Here is a 19989-nt window from a genome sequence, read left to right as displayed (position 1 = left end):
TCTATCCTGCACTGATTTTGTTTGTATAAATCATTTAAATTTCCCAAAAATTAAAATTTCCATTTCCTTGTTAAGTTATGAATGCTTCCTTTAGCCATAGTAAAAGTGTTCTTTCCTTCTTTTTTTTCTTTCTGATATGACTTTTTGTTTTTAGGTCATATATATCATTTTGAGTTTTTGTGTTACATAATTAAAATGTTGATCTAAATCAAAATTTTTTCAGATTGCTTTGAATTAGTATTGATATTTTTAATACCAACTCTACTTCCCCACTATATATCTCCTATCTTCTGTCAAAAAGCCATCCTTTATTAATTTTTTCTTTAAAAAAAGGAAAAATGCTAAACAAAACTATCCAACATATTGAAAATGTTTAACATTATATGCAGTGTCACACATTCATGGTTTCCTGCTTCTATAAAGAAATAGAAGGTAGAGAAAAGGTTTCTTTTATATCATTCCTTTGTGACCAAGCTTGCTTACTAATAGTTTTACAAGATTTAATTTTATTTCTTTTGTGTTGTTTTTGTTCTTTATATTTATATTTATAATGGGATATCCCTGTGGAAATTCTGATCCCCTAACATGGAGGCTCTCTGAATCCTACCAAGTTGTAGAGGACCCAGAGAACCTTCATATTAAGTGATCTGAACATGCCCAGATAAGTTCTGTTATACATTATTATAGAAATTACAGATAATTTTTCCTTGTTCTATTTACTTCACTTTGTACAAATTTGTTTGTCTTTCCATGCTTTCTAAATTTATCCTATTCATAATTTCTGAGAGAAAAATAGTATTTCATTCCTTTATTTCTATTTTTTTTTGTTTTCATGTAAGATGTACTCTTCTGCCTTGGAACCAATATTTAGTATTAATTCTAAAATGGAAGGTAAGGTTTAAAAACATTTATTTTTAGAATATGAAAGACTCTGAGGCACCTTTTTGGTATATATGGGACCTTTCTTTTTGTCACTTGTCTCCTTGGGCTAAGTCTAATAGCTGAATCTCTGGGTTTAAGGAAATGACATTTTAGGCATTCTCTTTGAAAGAACTATTTTTTTCCACACTAATATTCTTCTACTGATATGTGACTTTGAATCATGGAATCACTGAAAAAATAAAATTGAAAATGGCCTAAAGGGCAATGGACATGCATAGCTGATAGCATATTTCTTATAATGACTTGCATACAAAAGGAGAAATAACAGAGAGACAAAAAAAAATGAAAAGACAAAGGAAGACCTGCTGTGTCATGAATCAGCCCTCTTTGGAGCACTCCTGAAAGCACATGGACAAGAGCTGAACAGCTAGCAAAGGTTTGTATATGTTACAATGTGCATATTTGGAAGAAATACCTTTCAAACTGAGATCCCAAAGCCATTTAAGTAACAGCTGAATGTAAATTAGGATAGGACCAGATGCTATGCAAATACCATGTGATAGTCCATAGGTGGGGAATGATTAGCAAATGGTCATTTAGGAAAGAATATTTTCTATTATAAGTTAGAGCAAAAGAAAAAAGACCTTGTAAATAAAAAGTATGAACTATTTTTGGTTTCAAAAAGAAAATAAACAATAACAGTGTGACAGAGGCTGGCCTATAAGAAAAGTGCCAGGCTGAAGAGTGTGTGAAATTGATCACCTCCTGGGGGAGGGGCCCCAGGAATTTGGAATCTGGAGGAGGAGAAGACTCTGGCTGGTAGAGAAGTTGGTCTCAGTCTTGAAAAGTTGAAGAGAGAAAGTGGAGAAAAAAACTTTCCCCTGAGCATTACCCACTTTTCCTGCTGGTGACTGGAAATCTTTCCCCCCCCAATACTTCCCAATTGAAAGGGACTTTCTGAAGAGAAACCTGAGCAGACTTTCCCTCAGCTCCAGTTGCCCAGGAGTGAGTCAACCTGACTTTTTCTCAGGGGGATCAGGTTGCCAAAGCCTGAGTTTCCCCAAACTCTAGGAGGGAGGAAAAGGGCTTAGATAGAGACAGGAACCCTTTTTTCCCCCACATTCCTTTCCCATTCTTCCCTGCCTGTTATTCTTTTCGTATTATCTGATTGAATTGACTTTAAAAGTTATCTGTTCCCCAAGCTGAGTGGGAGTGAATAGATCAAGAGGAGACCCTTTGGTCTCGAGTAGTGGAGGGGGGACAAGAGGGACAAGAGCAAATTGGGGAGAGCAGCTTTAGCTAAGGAGGGAAGGCAGAAGGGGAAAATCTTCAAACCCCCTCTCCTCTCTCTGAGCCAACCATAAACATGTCTCCCCTGTACCCCACTTTGAGAAGGGGGGGTATCCACTCTTTTCCCTTCTCTATACTGAAAGACTGAAACCCCTCGAGTACAAATTAACTTCTTTTATAATACACAACAATATTATAAGATGATCAACTGTGAAAACTTGGCTCCTCTCAACAATTCAATGATCTGGAACAATCCTGAATTTCTGAGGGAGAATGCTATCCACCTCCAGAGGAAGAACTGTTGAAGTCTTCTTTCACGTCAATGTATCTTTGGTCTTATTTTGGGGTTTTGGTTATGTATGAGTGTGCTCCTACAAGGATGACCAATAAGGAAGTGTGTTTTACATAACAATAAAAAATGAAAAAAATAGAAAATAGAGTAAATGCATGTGCTATTTTTGATATTTTTTTTAAATTAAAAGCATTCACTTCCCAAAATTATTGACTGATTTTATCTTTGGTGTGATTTGAGACAAACTTCAAGTTGCCTTTCTATAAGGAACTTTGAATCTAGCTTTTCTTTCCCTTAAATAAACTTAACTATTCTCTCTGTGCTACATTAATCAGGAATGACTGAGAAAGTAAAGATATAGTACTAGGAAAGAGTTCAAAAGGTAGAAATTAAAAGGCCTCTCTAGGACTTTTCCTACAACCTCAACCTTTTCTTTTCTCAGAAAATTGAAAAATCCATGAAGCCTTAGGTACATCAGCTCATCTAGCAACTCTCCCAATTTCAAAAGCTATAGAATGACATGCAGGAATTTTTTTTTAAATGATCCTTCTATAGCAGATTGTACATCACGCTTTATAGCATGTAGATTGCCTGAGAAGATAAGTAACATAATAAGGCCAGGCATAGACTTTATGGCCCCATTCTTGTTCAAAAAGTGTTCTGTGAATCTTTTAATAGATTAGAGAGTTGAATATTTGTTCTTTCTTTTGCATACTATATTGTAGCAATAACTGATTTGTATGACTTCATATATATGCACATATTCTTCTATAGTCAGCTTTTATAATTCACTCTCTCTCATTAGGTGGGTGAATGTGTGTGTATACACACACATCCTGCTATCTAGTACAGCTTAATGATTTATGTATGTCAACTAGCGGAACAAGAAAGAAGCCTTCCTTTCCAATTGGTGTAGATTTCTTTGCATGCAACATTCACAGACTTAATATGGAATCAATATGAGGTTATGCAACTCGGGAATGGGGTGGAGTGGGGGGCCTTTAGTGACAGACCAAGGGACTGTGAGTTCCTTTCTCCAGATCCTGAAAGACCTCGGTTTATTGGACTTCATATTCAAGGGCTCCTTTCACATTTAAGAGCAAATCAATTTATTTATATGTATCTCTGGAAAGAGTCCAAATATTAGTTTACCTACTTTATAGATGGGAAATTTATGGACAAGGATTTTATTCTATACTGAATTTACAAATGAGCAACATAGTAAAGGTTTAGTAAGAGCTAGCAGATGACACTTTTGTAAAAGAAGCTTTCTGGCATCTAGGGCATTAAGGACAAGTGCAATAGTGGCTATCATGCTATAGCCCATCACCATTAAAAATATCCTTATCATCAGCTAAGATAAAGCCTCCTTCTCTTGTCCAGGCCAAAATATAGAGGCTATTCATGGTCCAGTCCCACTTCTGATCATCACAGGGCTTTTGATGTACTCTGCTATTGACCTGGGCTTGTTTGCCCCTTTATATGAAGTCTGGTGATCCATCATCCCATGAAGTCTTACTAGGTTGATTCCCGACTTAGTGTGGTCACTGTGCAGTTTGGAACTCCCAAACTTGAGCTCCACTAGCCTTAGCCTCCCTGGGCACAAGGATTACAGGCCTATACAGCGTTACCTGGCATCAATTTTCAAGCATTAATTCCTGCAAGGGTAAGAAGTCATCATAACAAATTAAAGCAGTTTCAGCCACTTCAAATGCTTAAAGTTATTGCTTTGGATAATACAGGTTGGGGTCAAAACTAAAAACGTAGCTTCTCTTTCGTCCTATCTTTTAAAGGAATAGGAACCCTAGAGCCTCCTTTCTCTGCTCCATACAGCTAGAGATGGATTAAATGTGCTTATAAATGGAATCGTTATGTGGGGAGAAATGCCTGATTAGCCACTGGGAGTGTGCTCTTGCAATCTACAAAATGTATCATGGAAGTATGAAGGGATCCAAAGATCAGCAGACCAGCTGAAAAATCAGGCCTTTCAAACCTACTTGATTCATGCCTATTGAAAGGAACAGCAAATTACAGTAACACATTTCTCAGCTTTAAGATAAAGGGTGATGCATAAAAATATACTCCATCCCTTTTGAACAAAGACCTGGTTTAGAAATAGCCCTATTGAAATTTCAGTGTTCAGCCAAGTAAGGCAGTTAATGAGTTTCTGGCACTATTTTTATGTTCTCAACCATATTTTTAGAAATTATTTTCTGTCAGAAAAGAAGCCATAAGGAAGTATAAAACAACTTCCACCTGGGCTAAAAAGGATGCTACTGAAATTGGAATCAAAATGTTACCCACTTGTAAGTGGCTCAGATATGGCTTCCTGGTTCAGACACTAAATCTGTGCCTGGGATCAAGACAAAATAATGGGAGGTAGCAAGAAGAAACATAGATGCTAGGGAGGCTTATGTGCTTTGTATATGTGTGTATTGCTGATAGAATATAAGCTCCTTGAGGGCAAGAACCCTTTTATTCCTGGCTTTGTATCTCTACTGCCTAGTCCAGTGCTTGGAATTATAGCAGTTAATAAAGTATTATTGGATGGAATGATTTCATACAGTACAAATTACTTAATTGCAACATAGTCTCCTTTATTATTTCAGGAACTGTTGCTAGTGGAGCTGTGAATTGATCCAACCATTCTGGAGGGCAATTTGGAACTATGCCCAAAGGGCGATAAAAGACTGTCTGCCCTTTGATCCAGCCATAGCATTGCTGGGTTTATACCCCAAAGAGATAATAAGGAAAAAGACTTGTACAAGAATATTCATAGCTGTGCTCTTTGTGGTGGCCAAAAACTGGAAAACGAGGGGATGCCCTTCAATTGGGGAATGGCTGAACAAACTGTGGTATATGTTGGTGATGGAATACTATTGTACCCAAAGGAATAATAAAGTGGAGGAATTCCATGGAGACTGGAACAACCTCCAGGAAGTGATGCAGAGCAAGAGGACCAGAACCAGGAGAACATTGTACACAGAGACTAATACATTGTGGTATAATCAAACGTAATGGACTTCTCCATTAGGGACAATGCAATGTCCCTGAACAATCTGCAGGGATCTAAAAAACACTATCCACAAGCAGAGGAAACACTGTGGGACTAAAAACACTTAAGAAAAACAACTGCTTGATTACATGGGTTGAACGGATGTGGTTGGGGATGGAGACTCTAAATGAACATCCTTGTGCAAACAACATGGAAATAGGTTCAGATCAAGGACCCAAGTAATACCCAATGAAATAGCACGTTGGCTGTGGGAAGGGTGGGTGGAGGGGAGGGAGGGAAATAATGTGATTATTGTAACCAAGAAATAATGTTCTAAATTGACTAAATAAGCTAATTCAAATGGGGAAAAATATTTCAGGAACTGGGCTTTTTTCAATGATAATGCTGCTCTCTCTACTGTTTCATCCAAACCTCTCAATTCCAAGTGTGTCTGTGTATAAGTTCAATACATACCAAGGTCTCCCCTCCCTATGTACCCACATATGAGAGAAAGAGACAGAAATAGAGACAAAGACAAAGAGAAAGATAGAGACAGAGACAGGAGAGAGACAGACAGACAGAAACAAAGACAGACAGAGAGACAGAGACAAATAGAGACAGGAGAGACAGAGATAAAGGAAAGAAGGAAGTGACAGAGGGAGAGAGGGAGGCAGGGAGGGAAAATTGTTTGCTTTTTTCCCTAAAAGGTGAGGAAACTATCTTTAAGTCTAGATTGGACCAAGGAGCTGAGGCTCAAGGGGTTTCTCTACTGACTTAGTTTCCTTATAGTCTCAGACCATTCCTGTGTGGCTTTCTAATCTCTTACTAGCATATAATGGCTCAGCCATATTAAGTCACATGGTCTCTTCAGAATTGGCAGATGCCCCAAGGCCATTCAAGTCACCAACCCTATCTTGCTGACCATATAGGGAAGTGAGAGGGAACTTGTTTACCCAAGTTAAGTGCTGTTGTACTGTTGTTAAATATCTTTTGATGACGTATGATAGTTCTATTTCCCCCCAATATCAGACCTCAACTACCAAGGAATGGGTTTGAATCAAACTTACCAACTAAGGATAATTAGAAAATGATTTTTTCTATAGCTTCCAGTTTTCCAATTAACAGTCTTTATGAACTTGGGCTGGTCCTTGGACAAAAGACACAACAGACTATTTGTCAGTTCTACTTGGTATTTAAAACCTTTAAAATTTTATAGATATAGCTTCACTATAATAGCCTTAAAGCTATTTCCTTTATTCTTTAATGAGTCACAAGAAGAGATTTCTAAACCTTTCTGCACCTGAGCTGATGGGCAGGAGATAAGGAAAGCCACTTTGTATACAGCTACAAGTTCCAAAAGAATCCTACTTTTTACATAACTGAAGGACTGTGGGCTAGGAATTTCAAGGAGAGAAGGAACTATGGTCCTAAGATAAGGCTGCAATCACAAGGGTGGCTGTTACTTTGGGGTAAGTTTGCCTAGATGCAACTAATTGCCTATAATAAAATGCATAGTCCAAGATGGTGCTATTCTGTCTGTATCTTTGGGCAAAGTCCTAGTCATTCTACTTTAGTTATGGCTCTGGGCAGAGTAACTTAGTAGAATAAATCAATAACTATAGCATGGAAGTTGGTAGGTAGGTGGTGCAATGTATAGAGCATCAGGCCTGGAATGGGGAAGACCCAAGTTCAAATCTAGCCTGAGATACTTACTAACTGAATGATCCTGGGAAAGTCACTTAATCTTGTCTGCCTCCATTTCTTCATTTGTCAGGTGAGCTAGAAAAGAAAATGGCAAACCAAAGCTGCTAGCTGGCTTAGTGAATAAAGATCCAGGCCTAGAAACAGGAAGTCCTGGGTTCAAATCTGGTCTAAGACACTTCCTAGCTAAATGACTCTAAGTAAATCATTTAACTCCAACTGCCTAGCCCTTATCACTCTTTTGCCTTGGAATCAATATACCATATTAATTTAAGAATGAAGGGAACAGTTTAAAGAAAAGGAAAGAAAAAAATAGCAAACTACTCCAGTATCTTTGCCAAGAACAGGGGTCATGAAGAAATAAATACAACTGAAGGACAACTAAGCAAGAAGATAATATAAACAGACTAGAGTATAGCAATATAGTAATTTATACTGTGTTATGTATTTTACTTGCATCATCAAGATAATTTGTGAAGATAAAAATAAATAGATTGGTTTTTTTAATGCCATGGTTATATCCTTAAGTAACTTATTAGACATAGTCCATAAATTAGTCATTCTCAAACTATGGAAAGACCTCCAGAAAATTATCAAGAATGAAATGCAAATAATACAGTAACAGAAATATTATTTGAAGAATAACTTGTGTATGTCTACCTCCAGAGAAAGGACTGATTACTAGAAACAAGCAAGACATATATATTTGTCTATATATTTTTAATGTAAGGCACAAACTTAATAAATTTTTTGGAAGAGTAACACAAACTTAAATCCTGAAGAACTGGTTTTGACTGCAGTCACATGCCAAGTTTATTTATTTTTCTGAGAAGAGAGCAATGTTTCATATCATTCACAGATATGCCATGAACAGTCACTGTTCTAAAACCCTTTGAGGAAAGCCCTCATCAGGTGATCTATCCCACTCTGGGTCTTTATTAAGGCAATGCCTTGGCAAGGTGTGAGGGTATTGGAGAGCACGCTACCCCTAGAAGAAATTTACAAAGGAAATTATGGCATAACAGGAAACTCTCTACTCTGGTCCCTTAATGTCATACTGCTCTAGGAATACTTTCTTATTAGCATTTACTAAAAAAACTTCATTCTTTAATGAAACATAGCATATATAAAATGAAGAGAACCAAAAAACTGCCTCCCCCCAAAAAAATTCCTCCCACCAATCTAATAAGAAGCCTTGAATTTTAGTAGAGTGGGGGCCACATCCATGCTTTTCATGATTTCAGTTATCTGTCAACCAAGGAGAGCTGGAGGTCCACTTGCACCCCCTTCACCAATAATTTCTTCTGATTTCACTTTCCAGTTCCACTTTTTTCCACTTCTACCTCTTGCTTTCAGGGTTTTGCAGGGGAGACTGTGAAGTATCAAGCAGAAGGACAAGAATGAGGAGAGGGCATATATATATATATATATATATATATATATATACATACATACATAAATGAGGTTGACAAGTGTTCTCTGTAAACCTCAAAATTTCTCAGGCTTATGAATGTTAGGGGTTTCCCCCATTGGGGAATCTTCTACTTAAAAAAATTCCCTAGCAGATGGTGAGAACTCTACTTGAGTGTGGGGGCTCCTAGCTATGGGAGTGTCCCTGCTCCACCCTACTTAAGACTGCTTTAGGACAGAAAACTGCTTGCTAAACAATGAAAGTACTTTGATCCATGCTTATGGAAGGGACAGGAAGTTCTTTGAGTCATGACTGTTTTAGAATTGATACAATGGGATACTAAGTACCTATAAAGGTGGGGCAACTTGTAAACTACTTAAACCTAAAAGGGTGATAACTTATTCAGAGGTTTTTTCTAATGAAATTTGTCGACACAGCAGCATTTTTTCCTGACTTACTAAAGAGATTAAAACTACTCAGCTGTGAATTCAAAATGGGCGGTCCTTTAGAAACATCTACAGTGATTGGTAGATGTAAGGGCTTAGGGGAGGTGACAAAGGAAATTTTGCCCTTAAAAATAAGAGCTTGGATCTCATTCAAGAATCTCGATTTCTGATTCTCATTCTGGAGGATCTCATTCTGAAGGAGAGCTCCTTGAGGAGCTCCTCTGAGGGGCTCTGTCCCTCTGGGGTAGGAGCTCTGGAGGCTCTTGAGAGAGGCCCTTTGAAAAAATCTCTGGCTGGAAGACTCTTTGAGGAAGGACGCTGGCCTGGTGTCACTAGTATCCTTGTTTAGTCAGACCTTGTGGTGAGTGTTAAAAAACTGACTGATTACTCTTTTAAGACTCAGGTCTAGGCCATATTGGCTTGAGGCCCTTCATACTTATTCCTTTCTTACTCTCTCTCTCTTTAATTACTCATTGTATTGTTAATTAAAATCTCTATAAAACCCAATTGACTTGGGTATTTGAATAATTGGGAATATTTCCCTGGCGACCACCTTATATTTGATTTTAAACCCCAGACACTGTAGTGAAACATATTTCTGCGGTCAAATTTAATCACCCTCTCTTATATCTATCACAATTTATATCTTCCAATATTTTAATCACTACAGTTTAAGACCTCAACCATTTTAAATCTCACATCTCTTATATCCCCCATTTCAGCCATTCAGGTGAGTCTTGCAACACAACTCCTGTGGATCTAGGGTCTTATTATATCAAAGATTTATTCCTGTAAGTCCTAGGAGTTACTATTGGTTCCTTAAGATTACTCATTTAGCATGAAATAGCCCATTAAACCATATCATTCCTTCAATTTTTCCTTCTTTTTTTTATCTTTAATCTCTTCTTAACTATGGCTCCTTTCTCATACCTATAAACATATCTAGATGTGCCTATTTTTAAAAAATATTCACTGTCACCTTGCCTCCCCCTCGAGCTAATGTCCTGCTTCAGCATATCTCTTCTCCCTTCCCTAGCTAAAAGAGAAAGGATTATATACGCTAGATACTCCCAGTCGGAGCTCTCTCACCCACTTCTCAGCCCCTTGTTTTCTTGGTTACAATTCTACAGCCTCCTCAATCTGTGTTCTCCGAAGTTATCAATGATCTCTTGCCTGCTAAATCTAATGGCTTTTCCTTAGTCCTCTCTCCATACCTTTCTCTTGGATCCTCTTTCCTTCCCTGGATTCCATGATGTTCTCTCTTGGTTCTCCAACTGTCTATTCATTCTCAAGTGTCTTTGGTAGGATCATCATCAATCCACTGCCCTCTATTGTTGTATATACCAGCGCACTCCTTGGTAAGAGAACAAAACTTTCCTTTGATCATTCTGAAGGTCCTATAGGTTCAAAGATAATTTCCATTCAGATTACTACCAAATACTAAATCTAGTCCTAATTTTTCTCCTAAACTCTAGACCTACATCACTAACTGCCTCATAGCTCTCTCTACCTTGATGTCCTATAGCATCTGCAACTCAGATCGTTCGAACCAGTACTTATTATCATCTCCCATACTCTACTCCAATTACCATTATTTATGATGATGTTATTGTTGTTGTTCAGTTATTTTCTGTCATGTCTGACTCTGTGACCCCATTTTGTTTTTTTTTTTTGGCAGAGATATTGGAGTAGTTTGCTATTTTCTTCTGCAACTCATTTTACAGGTAAGGAAACTGAGGTAAACAGGATTAAATGACTTGTCCAGGGTGACAGAGCTAATAAGTATCTGATGTTGGATTTGAACTCATGAAGATGAGTCATCTTGATTCCAAGTCCAGGGATCTGGCCACTGTGCCACCTAGCTGCCCTCCATTATAACACTAATACCACCATTCTTTTAGTCATGCAGGTTCTTAGCCTCAGAGTCATCCTTGACTCTTTCCTCTTCTTCAGATCCTATATATATTAAGTTGTTAAATCTATTTTTTTTTTACTTTCACATTACTTTCCATTAACTGGGTATATATCTCATATATATATGTATAAACATATATATGTACATATATATCTTATATATAATATAATTATTTGCATATTGTCTATGCCACCTTAGAATTTGAGCTCCTCCACTGCAAGAATTATGTCTGCCTTTCTTTGGAACCCCAGTGCTCATCATAATGCCTCAGCACATAGTTGGTGCTTAATAAATTCTTGTTTGCTAGTACAATTTGGTGGTTCAGTAAATAGAGAGACAGGTCTCGAGACAAGAGGTCCTGGGTTTAAAACTGACCTAAGTAACTTTCTGTGTGACCCTGGACAAGTCACTTAACCCCAATTACCTCATCTTTATTACTCTTCTGCTTTTGAACTAATACACAGTATTGATTCTAAGATGGAACATAAGGGTTTAAAATAAATAATTATGAACTTTTTTCAAGAATCAGTTCAGCTGCCATCTCCATGATGTCTTTCCTCATTTGCTTAATGGTCTCCTTTCTCTAATGATCTTAGATTTTGTGATTTGTATACATATTGCATTATCTCTCTCCCTAGCAAGTTCCCATTTGCTGGAGGGAAATTTTCCTTTAAAGCTATTGAGGGGATACCAAAAATTAGAATGAGGTGGTACAATTCTTTGTTGGCCAATTCCAGAAAGATAAAGGCCACATGATTTTCCAAGAGGAAGTGAAATTACATTTTCAACTTAAGAAGGGATCTCCCATATTTGACTAAAGTAAGGAATTCTCATATTTGGTTGAGTTAATTAATTCTAGTGTACATAACTTATTCCTACAACATTAGCATCACTAACATCACTTACTCAAATTGAATCCTTTTCTGCTTAACTCACTAATACAAACACTGATACTAAATCACAATGCACTTTGTGATACTGATCCAATTCAGTAGGGGTATCAAAAGAGTTGGTTTTACAAATATAGAAGCCTTTGCAAATAAAAAATAGGACATGTGTAGCATTTGGTCATGCACTAGTAGAGAGCAACTATTTTTCTCACAATTCCTTTCCAATTTCTAAATCTGTGATCCTATAGAGATCTCACAAACAAATTTGGTCCATTTGCTGTGAAAAGCATCAAATAACATTCCCACAGAGAGGTGGAGTTCCTTATTAATACCAGTTCAGACTTGAATCTTGCTCAGTCTTGTTCACAAGATAATGGGTTTCCTCAAAACTTAGGGTGTGTCCAATGAAAAGATTTTTTACATATTGAAAGATAAGTGATTACAAGTAATCATTTTGGAAATCAGAGCAAAGGAGGTTTCTGTTTTGTTTTGTTTTCCTGAGAAGATACAGGCTTTATGCTCCTTGGGAACTTCTGGGGCAGATATTCCAGAAAACAACTCAACCCATGTAGGGAAACCAGAGAAATTATAAGATTAGCTTTGAAGTCCATTTGCACTCATGTTTTTCCTCCCAAATGCATCATATTTTGTATAATTGTTTTGTCAGTTATGAATCGGCCAGTAGGAATAACTGAACATTCACTATTCCACTAACTTTTTAAGAACAAGCTACAGTAAGTAGTCAGTCAAAGAAAAAAGAGATCATCACAAAATCATAGGCTATTTGACTTGGAAGGGACCTGAGAGATCATCTATTCCAACAACGTGCTTATAGATTCATAGGCTCAGTCTTCAGAAGGTTTTACAAATAAAAATATGCATGTGTAACATTTGGTTCTATGCTAACTGTGAAGATATGAAGAAGAAATATATGAGGAAAAAGACTGGACTCGCTTAACATTATTTATTGGAAAGGACACCAACTGGAATACAGAAAGGCCAGGATTGTATCTTATCAAACTCTGAGAACTGAAAAGAAGCTAGACTAGAAGGAAGCCATCTATTGCACAGGAGGTACTGACTGGCACCTGAGGCTATATTGTTGGGGTCAGTTCACCAAAGTTAGACTCAAGAAGAATGGACTTCAAAGAAGAACTTTAGTTTAGAATCAGGAATCGAAGATTGTTGAGGTAGTTGACCTTAGAAGGATGAGAATTTTTCAAGAATGAACTATTAAGGAACCAAAAAAATCAGATGACAAAAAGAAATCATTATCTTTGCACGACCATTATGTAAGCACAAGAAAACCACTGAATAATACGGTAGGAGGTTACTGTTATAGTCTTATGATATGATGAAGGCTTGAACTAGGGGGGCTTTGGAAGGGATGTTTTGGATTTTTGCACCCACTCCCACCGGGCTTAAGACAGTGCTTAATAAACATTGTTGACTGACTGGATGGAAAGGAAAAGACAGCTGAATATTTAATTAAATGAGGAACAAAGGAGAAAGCAGAGTTGAGGAGAATGAGATTTTGAATTTAGTGCCTGGGAGAAAGATGATTGATAGGAAATAGGAGTCAAGAGGAAGAGCAATTGAGAGCAGAAATTTAATTTGAGTTTAATTTTAGAAGTGCTACATTTGAGTTGGTGGTGGGGCTTTCCCAAAGAAATGTTCAATGCAGAAACTAGAGTGCAGAATAAGAGTTCAAGAGAAATATTAAGATGAAATGTATAGATTTAGGAGTTAATGATAATAATTAATATTCACATAATAATTTTATGTAGTGTTTTTATTGCAAAGTACTTTAAAATATCTCATTTTATCCTCAAAACAACATTGGGAGGTAGGTTTTGTTATTATCACCATTTTGCAAATGGGGAAATTGAGCCAGATAAAGGTTAAATGACATGTCCAGGATGATATAAGTGTCTAAGGACAGAATTTAGTATCTACCCACTATATCATTGTTTGTTGTTATTCAGTCGTTTCAATCATGCCCAACTTCATAATTCAACTTGGGGTCTTCTTAGCAAAGATAATGGAGTGGTTTGCTATTTCTGTCTCTGGCTCATTTTACAGATGGGGAAACTAATGAAGACAAGGTTAAGTGACTTGCCCAGGGTCACACAGCTAGTAAGTGTCTGAGACTAGATTTGAACTCAGTTCTTCCTAACTCCAGGCTCAGCACCTTGCTGCCCATCTTCATACAGTTAATAAATGAATGGAGACATAGACAAAGAAAAGGGTCATGGTTGACCTCACATATGAGATGAGAGGAATAAGTAGAATAAGCAAGGACAGCCAGGTCCAGGAAACCAGGATATGACAGTAAAAGTGGCCAGATGAATAGAGTTTCAATTGTTCAATACATTCAACTGCTTTAGAGATGAAAAAGAATAAGAAATCTGGAAAGTTTATTAGACAACCATTAGGCCATGGCACTCCTGTGGATTATCAGGTTTATGGGTTAGGAAAAAATTCTGACTGGTCCATGGAGGTGTAATGTGAGCAAAATAGCACCTAGGGGAAACTTTCAGGATGCTAGATGGAAAAAGAGGGTAAATGGCAAGGTTTGTTTTTTTTTTCCCAATATGTTAGATCTAGGTTATTTGTAGAAAGGAGCTGAAATAAAACAGGGAAATGTTTAAAGCTTTGAGGAAAGGGGGATAATTGAGTCCAAAAAGAAAATGGCAGGGAATGTTATTATGGCAGAATAGCTAGGGAAAATTCCTTCCAAGAACAACACACACCAGGAAACTCTCAGCAGATGGAGGGGACTAAGTGGAGGAATTTGGGGGCAATCAAATGAGTTTGTGGATAAAGCAGCAGCCAAAGCAATGAAACATGAAGGGTCAAAGCCATAATGTGGAAGAGAAAACCTAAACTATGAGTTATGTGAACTGTGCAGGTTCTGAGGAAGGGGATCCACTCATTGGCGATCTCGAGGATTTATTTAACATTAGCTCTGGAGGACTACAAAGGTACCTGGGGGAGTTGGGATCATTAGAAGGGTGGTTTGGTTGACTCTGAGTAACATGTAAGGTTTTTCTCTTGAGTTTTGAGAGGGGAGTCTGAACCCATAGTAGAAATGCCAATCTTGAAACCTCATAGATCCTTGACTAGATGGGGCTTCCTGGAGAAAGAAGAAGTGTTCTCAACAGCTTGTAGATTTGTGTCCCAGTCCTTTGCATTTACTTTCAGGTTAAATAAAGTCTTTCTATATCTATTATATTATCCTGAGTGCCTACATGGGGGCTGAAGGTCCTTTAACTTTTGGTGTAGAGACCAATACACAAGTTGCATTCTGATGGTCTCAAGGGAAACTTTAGATAGGAAAAGAATAAGACGAAGAGATATTATGGGAAATCCCCATTGCCTAAACCTCGTCCTTCCTCCACACCCTTCCTCCCACCATTGAATAGGGTCCATGTCAACTTAAAACCTCTTTTCTTGGTTCTGGATATAATTACACAGTGTAGTTATTTTAAAGGTTTAAGACATCTACCTCTCATTGCCATTTAACAGCATCACAGAATCTCAGAACTCAAGGAGTCTTAGGGGCCATTTGCTTTGACCAAAGCTGGACCAAGAATTCTTTTTACAGTAGAAAGACTATCAGTTGGGTTGCGAGCAATCATCAGATGTTCAAAGAACATTTACAAGTTGTTTCTCTCATGCATAGCGCCCAAGGTGTTCAGGTGAATGCAGATCATGCAAAGTTAGCAGGTGGGGAAGTTTTGAGGTTATTTATAGCTTGCTATTTCACTCATTAGCTCACTTTTGGTCAGTTCAGATTCCAACAATCAGCGTCACTCCTGAGCACTGCCCTAACCACAGTCACGAAAGGTTCACTCTTCAGTCTTGCCTTCTAAGGCTTAGACCAACTCTTCTTCTTTTTAGCCCTTTAGCCCATCTGTGCCTACAGACAGTGCACTGCCCTTTCTTTGGAGGGGCCCGTGTTGTTGAGTGGCTCTTTTGGTTCTGGCTTAATGGTTAGAGAATAGCCCAGGCAGTCCTGATCCTAGACTCACATTCCCTCCTAAGTTCCATTACATTGCTGAGAATAGCTAAGCCATTCATAGTTGATTATTAGGCAGTATATTCTGGTTTTGTAGATCTAGGATTCTGATTCGAATTTTGCCAAACATCTTGCCAAGGTTAGCATGACTGGCATGGCTTATTGGGTTCTTGGTCCCTGGTTCCTTCCTGTCTTTGGCTCATTCTGGTGCTATTGTATAGAATGAGAAAATTTGCCTTTACCTCTGGTATCAGTCACAATTCTTCCCAGCAGCGATTTCCCAGACTTTTAGCTGAAAAGAGTTTCTTTGGACTTCTCAAGATCATCCTTTCTGGCATCAATCTGTATTTCCCTCTGCTATTATTTCTGGTACCTTTGAGTCCTATCGAGTCCTTGGCCTAAAGGAGATCTTTTGAGAACTACCTTGGAAATGCTTTTCTCATTCAGGGCACCATTCTTTACAGATGCTGCCTTTGTTACTTGTCTGGAAGGCTGAAGGTCCTATCTTTAGCCCTGATTCAGAATGATCTGTCCTGGACAATTTGCCTGAGACATCCACTAGTCACTTACTAAATTTGGCTGTGCAATCTTCATCGAGGCTAGGTTTTTCCTCCCCTTTTGCTCTAAGCAAGCACCTCTGAGTTAATTTGCTTCATCTCTGGGCAAAGATGCTGCCTGCCACTGAGGCCAGATAGGTAGCATCCCTATAATAATAGCACTTCCTCCTTGGAATGGTCAAAGCAGAGAACTTTCCTTTTCCTTTTCCTCTTAGATCCCCCCCCCACCCCCTTGCTGCCAACTGTGCCCAATACCTGTTTCTTGGATGATTACCACCAAGGGAAAATGAACTGTCATTACCTGATCATTCTTTTGCCTACCTTCAAAATGACCAAAGTTTCCACCTCCAGAAAGAACCTTCATTCCATGAAGTTCAATGTATCACTGCAGGTAACTCTTCTTTTTCTTTCTTGGCCCTTTTTGCTCCAAGTTAACCGTAGCTCAGTTTCCAGAGTCAGGTGCTTAGAGCTATCCCTTAAGTACTGCCTTCCAGAGCACCTGGGAAAATGAAAATTCTGCTTATTTGTATTTCGTAAAAAAGGTCCTGTGGCATTTTCTCGAAGGGAAACATCAGCAGACTGGAGGCATACCCATTTAGCTAAGGGAATTACATTTTCCAAGGGGGGAAAAAAACACTTAAACATGACTTCTCACTTACTAACTCAGCAAATCGAACATGCTTTAGATGCTGCCATTTCTTTCCCACTTGAGATACCACTGGCTAGAGATAAATGCATTTTTTCCCAAAAGAAGCCAACTTATTATAAAGAAATTTCATATTTTTTTAGCTTAGATTTAGTTTAGCTTAATTTGTTTACTTATTAAAAAAAACTTTGTTCTAAAATATTATAGAGTAGTGATGGGGAACCTTTTGGAACTTTTTAGAGACCCAGTGCCCACCCCCCACTGCATGCCATGCTCCGCCCCCTGATTGCGTGCAGGGGTGTGGCTGCCGGTGTTACATTAGGAGACCAGTATGTACAATTAGAGGACTGTCATCATTCCCTTCCTGGAGGTGACAGTTCCCTGTGCAATTTCTACACAGTGCATGAAAAATGCATAAAAGGAAAAGGGTCAGTGATCCAACCCATAACAAAGCACTTATACTGGAAGGGTTCTTGATTAACCCATTCATCCTAAAAGAGCATCATCCCCATGTGCTGGGCCTGGGGATTGTCAGCAAAAGTGAAAGGCTGCTGCTGGAACTGGGAGAGGGGATGGGGATTTTCTTCACTTTGTGGGTGCTTCTTGCATACCCACTTTAAGCTATTGCTTCCCCCCAACTGAATTAGGGATTCATCCAGGTAGTTGGGTGTGCTTAGTTTAAAACCCAGGAAAAGACCCAGAATGTGAGGAGCTGTCAATCAAAGAAATATTCCATTTGAAATGTTACCGGAAAACTGTGGAAGGCAAGAGTCAACTGCTGACTGATTTTCTGGATTTTGACTGGTAGTGTTGACTTGGAAGGAAGAAGCTGGGTTTATCTCTGGGACTTGGGATAATCAAGTTGGAGGTGGCTTGGCTGATTTGAAGGCAAAAGAAGAAGGACAATAGTCCATATATCTCTCTCTGACTTGCTCTGTTTCATAGTAGTGACTGAATTGCCATTTCTCTCAATATCCTCCAACCTAAGACTCCCTGTAGATAATAGGGAAATCCCAACCCTCTTACTTCCATCCTCCATCTTGTCCTGTTTTCCCCAATAAACCCTTATTTGAGATAAAGAAGAGAAAAGAGTATTTCCTCTGAAACATTGCTCACCCTGAGTGACTTAGAAGGAGGCTAAAGAAGGGGGAAGGGGAAACTGAACAGGGGAGGAAAGGAGATATAAAAGGGAGGAGGGCAGGCAAAAAAAGGTAACTACCTGATCCATTAGTTATCATTTATCCATCTAATATATCCTCCAATATCATATATTATACTGTGTGCGCCCATGGAGAGGACTCTGTCTACCATTTGACATATGTGCCATAGATTCACCATCACATTTATAGAATCTGTAGTGGAGAGGATGAAGAGGAGGGATTAATAATACTAAGGGAAAGATCGGATAGATAGTAGGCACTCTGCTATCTTTGAAAACATCAAGAGGGGCAGCTAGATAGCTCCCTAGCTTTGTGATCCTGGGCAAATCACTTAACTCTGATTCCCTAGCCTTTGCCACTCTTCTGTCTTAGAACTGATACTAAAATAGAAGATAAGGGTTTCAGAAAAAGAGAGAGAAGAAAGAAAACAAGAAGAATGCATTGAGTAAGACTGAAAAGAATATTGGTTTAGGAGTAAAAGACGTAGGTGTTAGTCCCTCTTATGCCTCTATAGCTCTGTGACTTTGGGCAGCATTTTCATCTACCTGCTTCTCAATTTCTTCATTAGTTTCTTAACCTATAGTAAAGACAGATATCTATGTGGCAAAAACAAACAAACTTTGAAAGGATTTAGAATTCTGATCATTGCAAAAAAATTTAGGAATCTGAAAAAATGAAGATGAAACATACCATTCACCTGCTGATAGAGAAGAGATCCACTAATAATGTAGAAAGACAAACTTTTTCAGTCATGGCTGAAGTTGGGTTTTTTTGGACTATAGAGATATGTATTGAAGGACTTGTTTTTTGAGGTCTTAAAAATTTACTCAATGGGAGAAGGAGTCATTAGATTGAATAGGTTAATTTAAAAATATTTATCTGAAAAAAAAGTAATTTTTTAAAAGAAAAATAATTTAGATTGTTAGTAATGATTTGAAAATAATAATTTATTTTAAAGATAATAATTGTAAACATCTGGCATTTTCACTAAAATGATACATGTGTAATATACCATTTTAGGAAATAGACTAATTTGGAATTTTTAATATTTTATCATGGAAAAATAGAAATTCACAATAAGAAATTACATTTAAACATACATGCATAATGTTACCTAAAATTTAGAATAATAAAAATTAAAAATGATCAGCATATCTAATATTTTTACTTGCTAATTTTTATATTCTGATAGTTAAAGTTAGGTCTTTGAGGTAACTGAATTGTTCTAACAATTTTGGTTTAGAATTTCTAGTATGGTTTCTACTGATGACAATTCAAAAAAGTCATTAAATATAAAAACTTCACAAGTTATATACCAACTAACAAACACTTTAAAAAGTGCTTCTTTGGCATTTTGTTTCAAGATATTCTCCTTTTAAAAATCAATTGACTAATTTTCCAATTTCTAAACTAAATGCTTAGTCTTCAAATGTCAAGAAAGCTTTGCACTTTCATTTGACAAGACATTTAGAGGGATGACATACTGTAGGCATGAATAGGGAGCTCTGGATAAGCAATGATCCTATTGAGGTTAAAGAATTCTAAAATTATCAGCATTATATCTGACTAAAAACACTTTTTTTTTCCTTCTTTAGGTAGACAAGCTCTATTTCCGTTTTTTTGTTCAGTTAAACAAATATGAATTGTTAAACTTACTATTATTTTTCCAAGCAACATCAGACAATGTGCCTTTCACTTTGTCCACTTATTTTTCAATCATCTTTATGTTCTCTTAGTATTTTTCTATTTTAAAAAATTAATATTTTACCATAAGATTTAGTCC

General features: G+C 37.5%; 1 protein-coding gene across 15 annotated transcripts in view; it reads right to left on the bottom strand.

Annotated features, from left to right (window-relative positions):
• The window catches only part of HHLA2 (HHLA2 member of B7 family), a 236807-nt gene that overhangs the window by 53977 nt on the left and 162841 nt on the right, over window positions 1-19989 (bottom strand). For 12 of the 15 annotated variants that reach the window (XM_056793440.1, XM_056793438.1, XM_056793441.1 and 9 more), the window contains one exon: window positions 16722-16899. The exons of 1 other annotated variant lie outside the window; for it this stretch is intronic. The gene's annotated coding sequence lies outside the window, so the exon portion shown is untranslated. Of the gene's footprint in view, window positions 1-6526; window positions 6607-10231; window positions 10415-16721; window positions 16900-19989 lie in introns of all 15 variants that reach the window. 2 more of the 15 variants (XM_056793443.1, XM_056793447.1) reach the window with 2 other exon arrangements.

Source organism: Monodelphis domestica, chromosome 4, assembly GCF_027887165.1.
Source record: "Monodelphis domestica isolate mMonDom1 chromosome 4, mMonDom1.pri, whole genome shotgun sequence".
Classification (NCBI taxonomy): domain Eukaryota; kingdom Metazoa; phylum Chordata; class Mammalia; order Didelphimorphia; family Didelphidae; genus Monodelphis; species Monodelphis domestica.
Note: the sequence above shows the minus strand (reverse complement) of the source record. Positions and strands in the feature narration are given on the sequence as shown.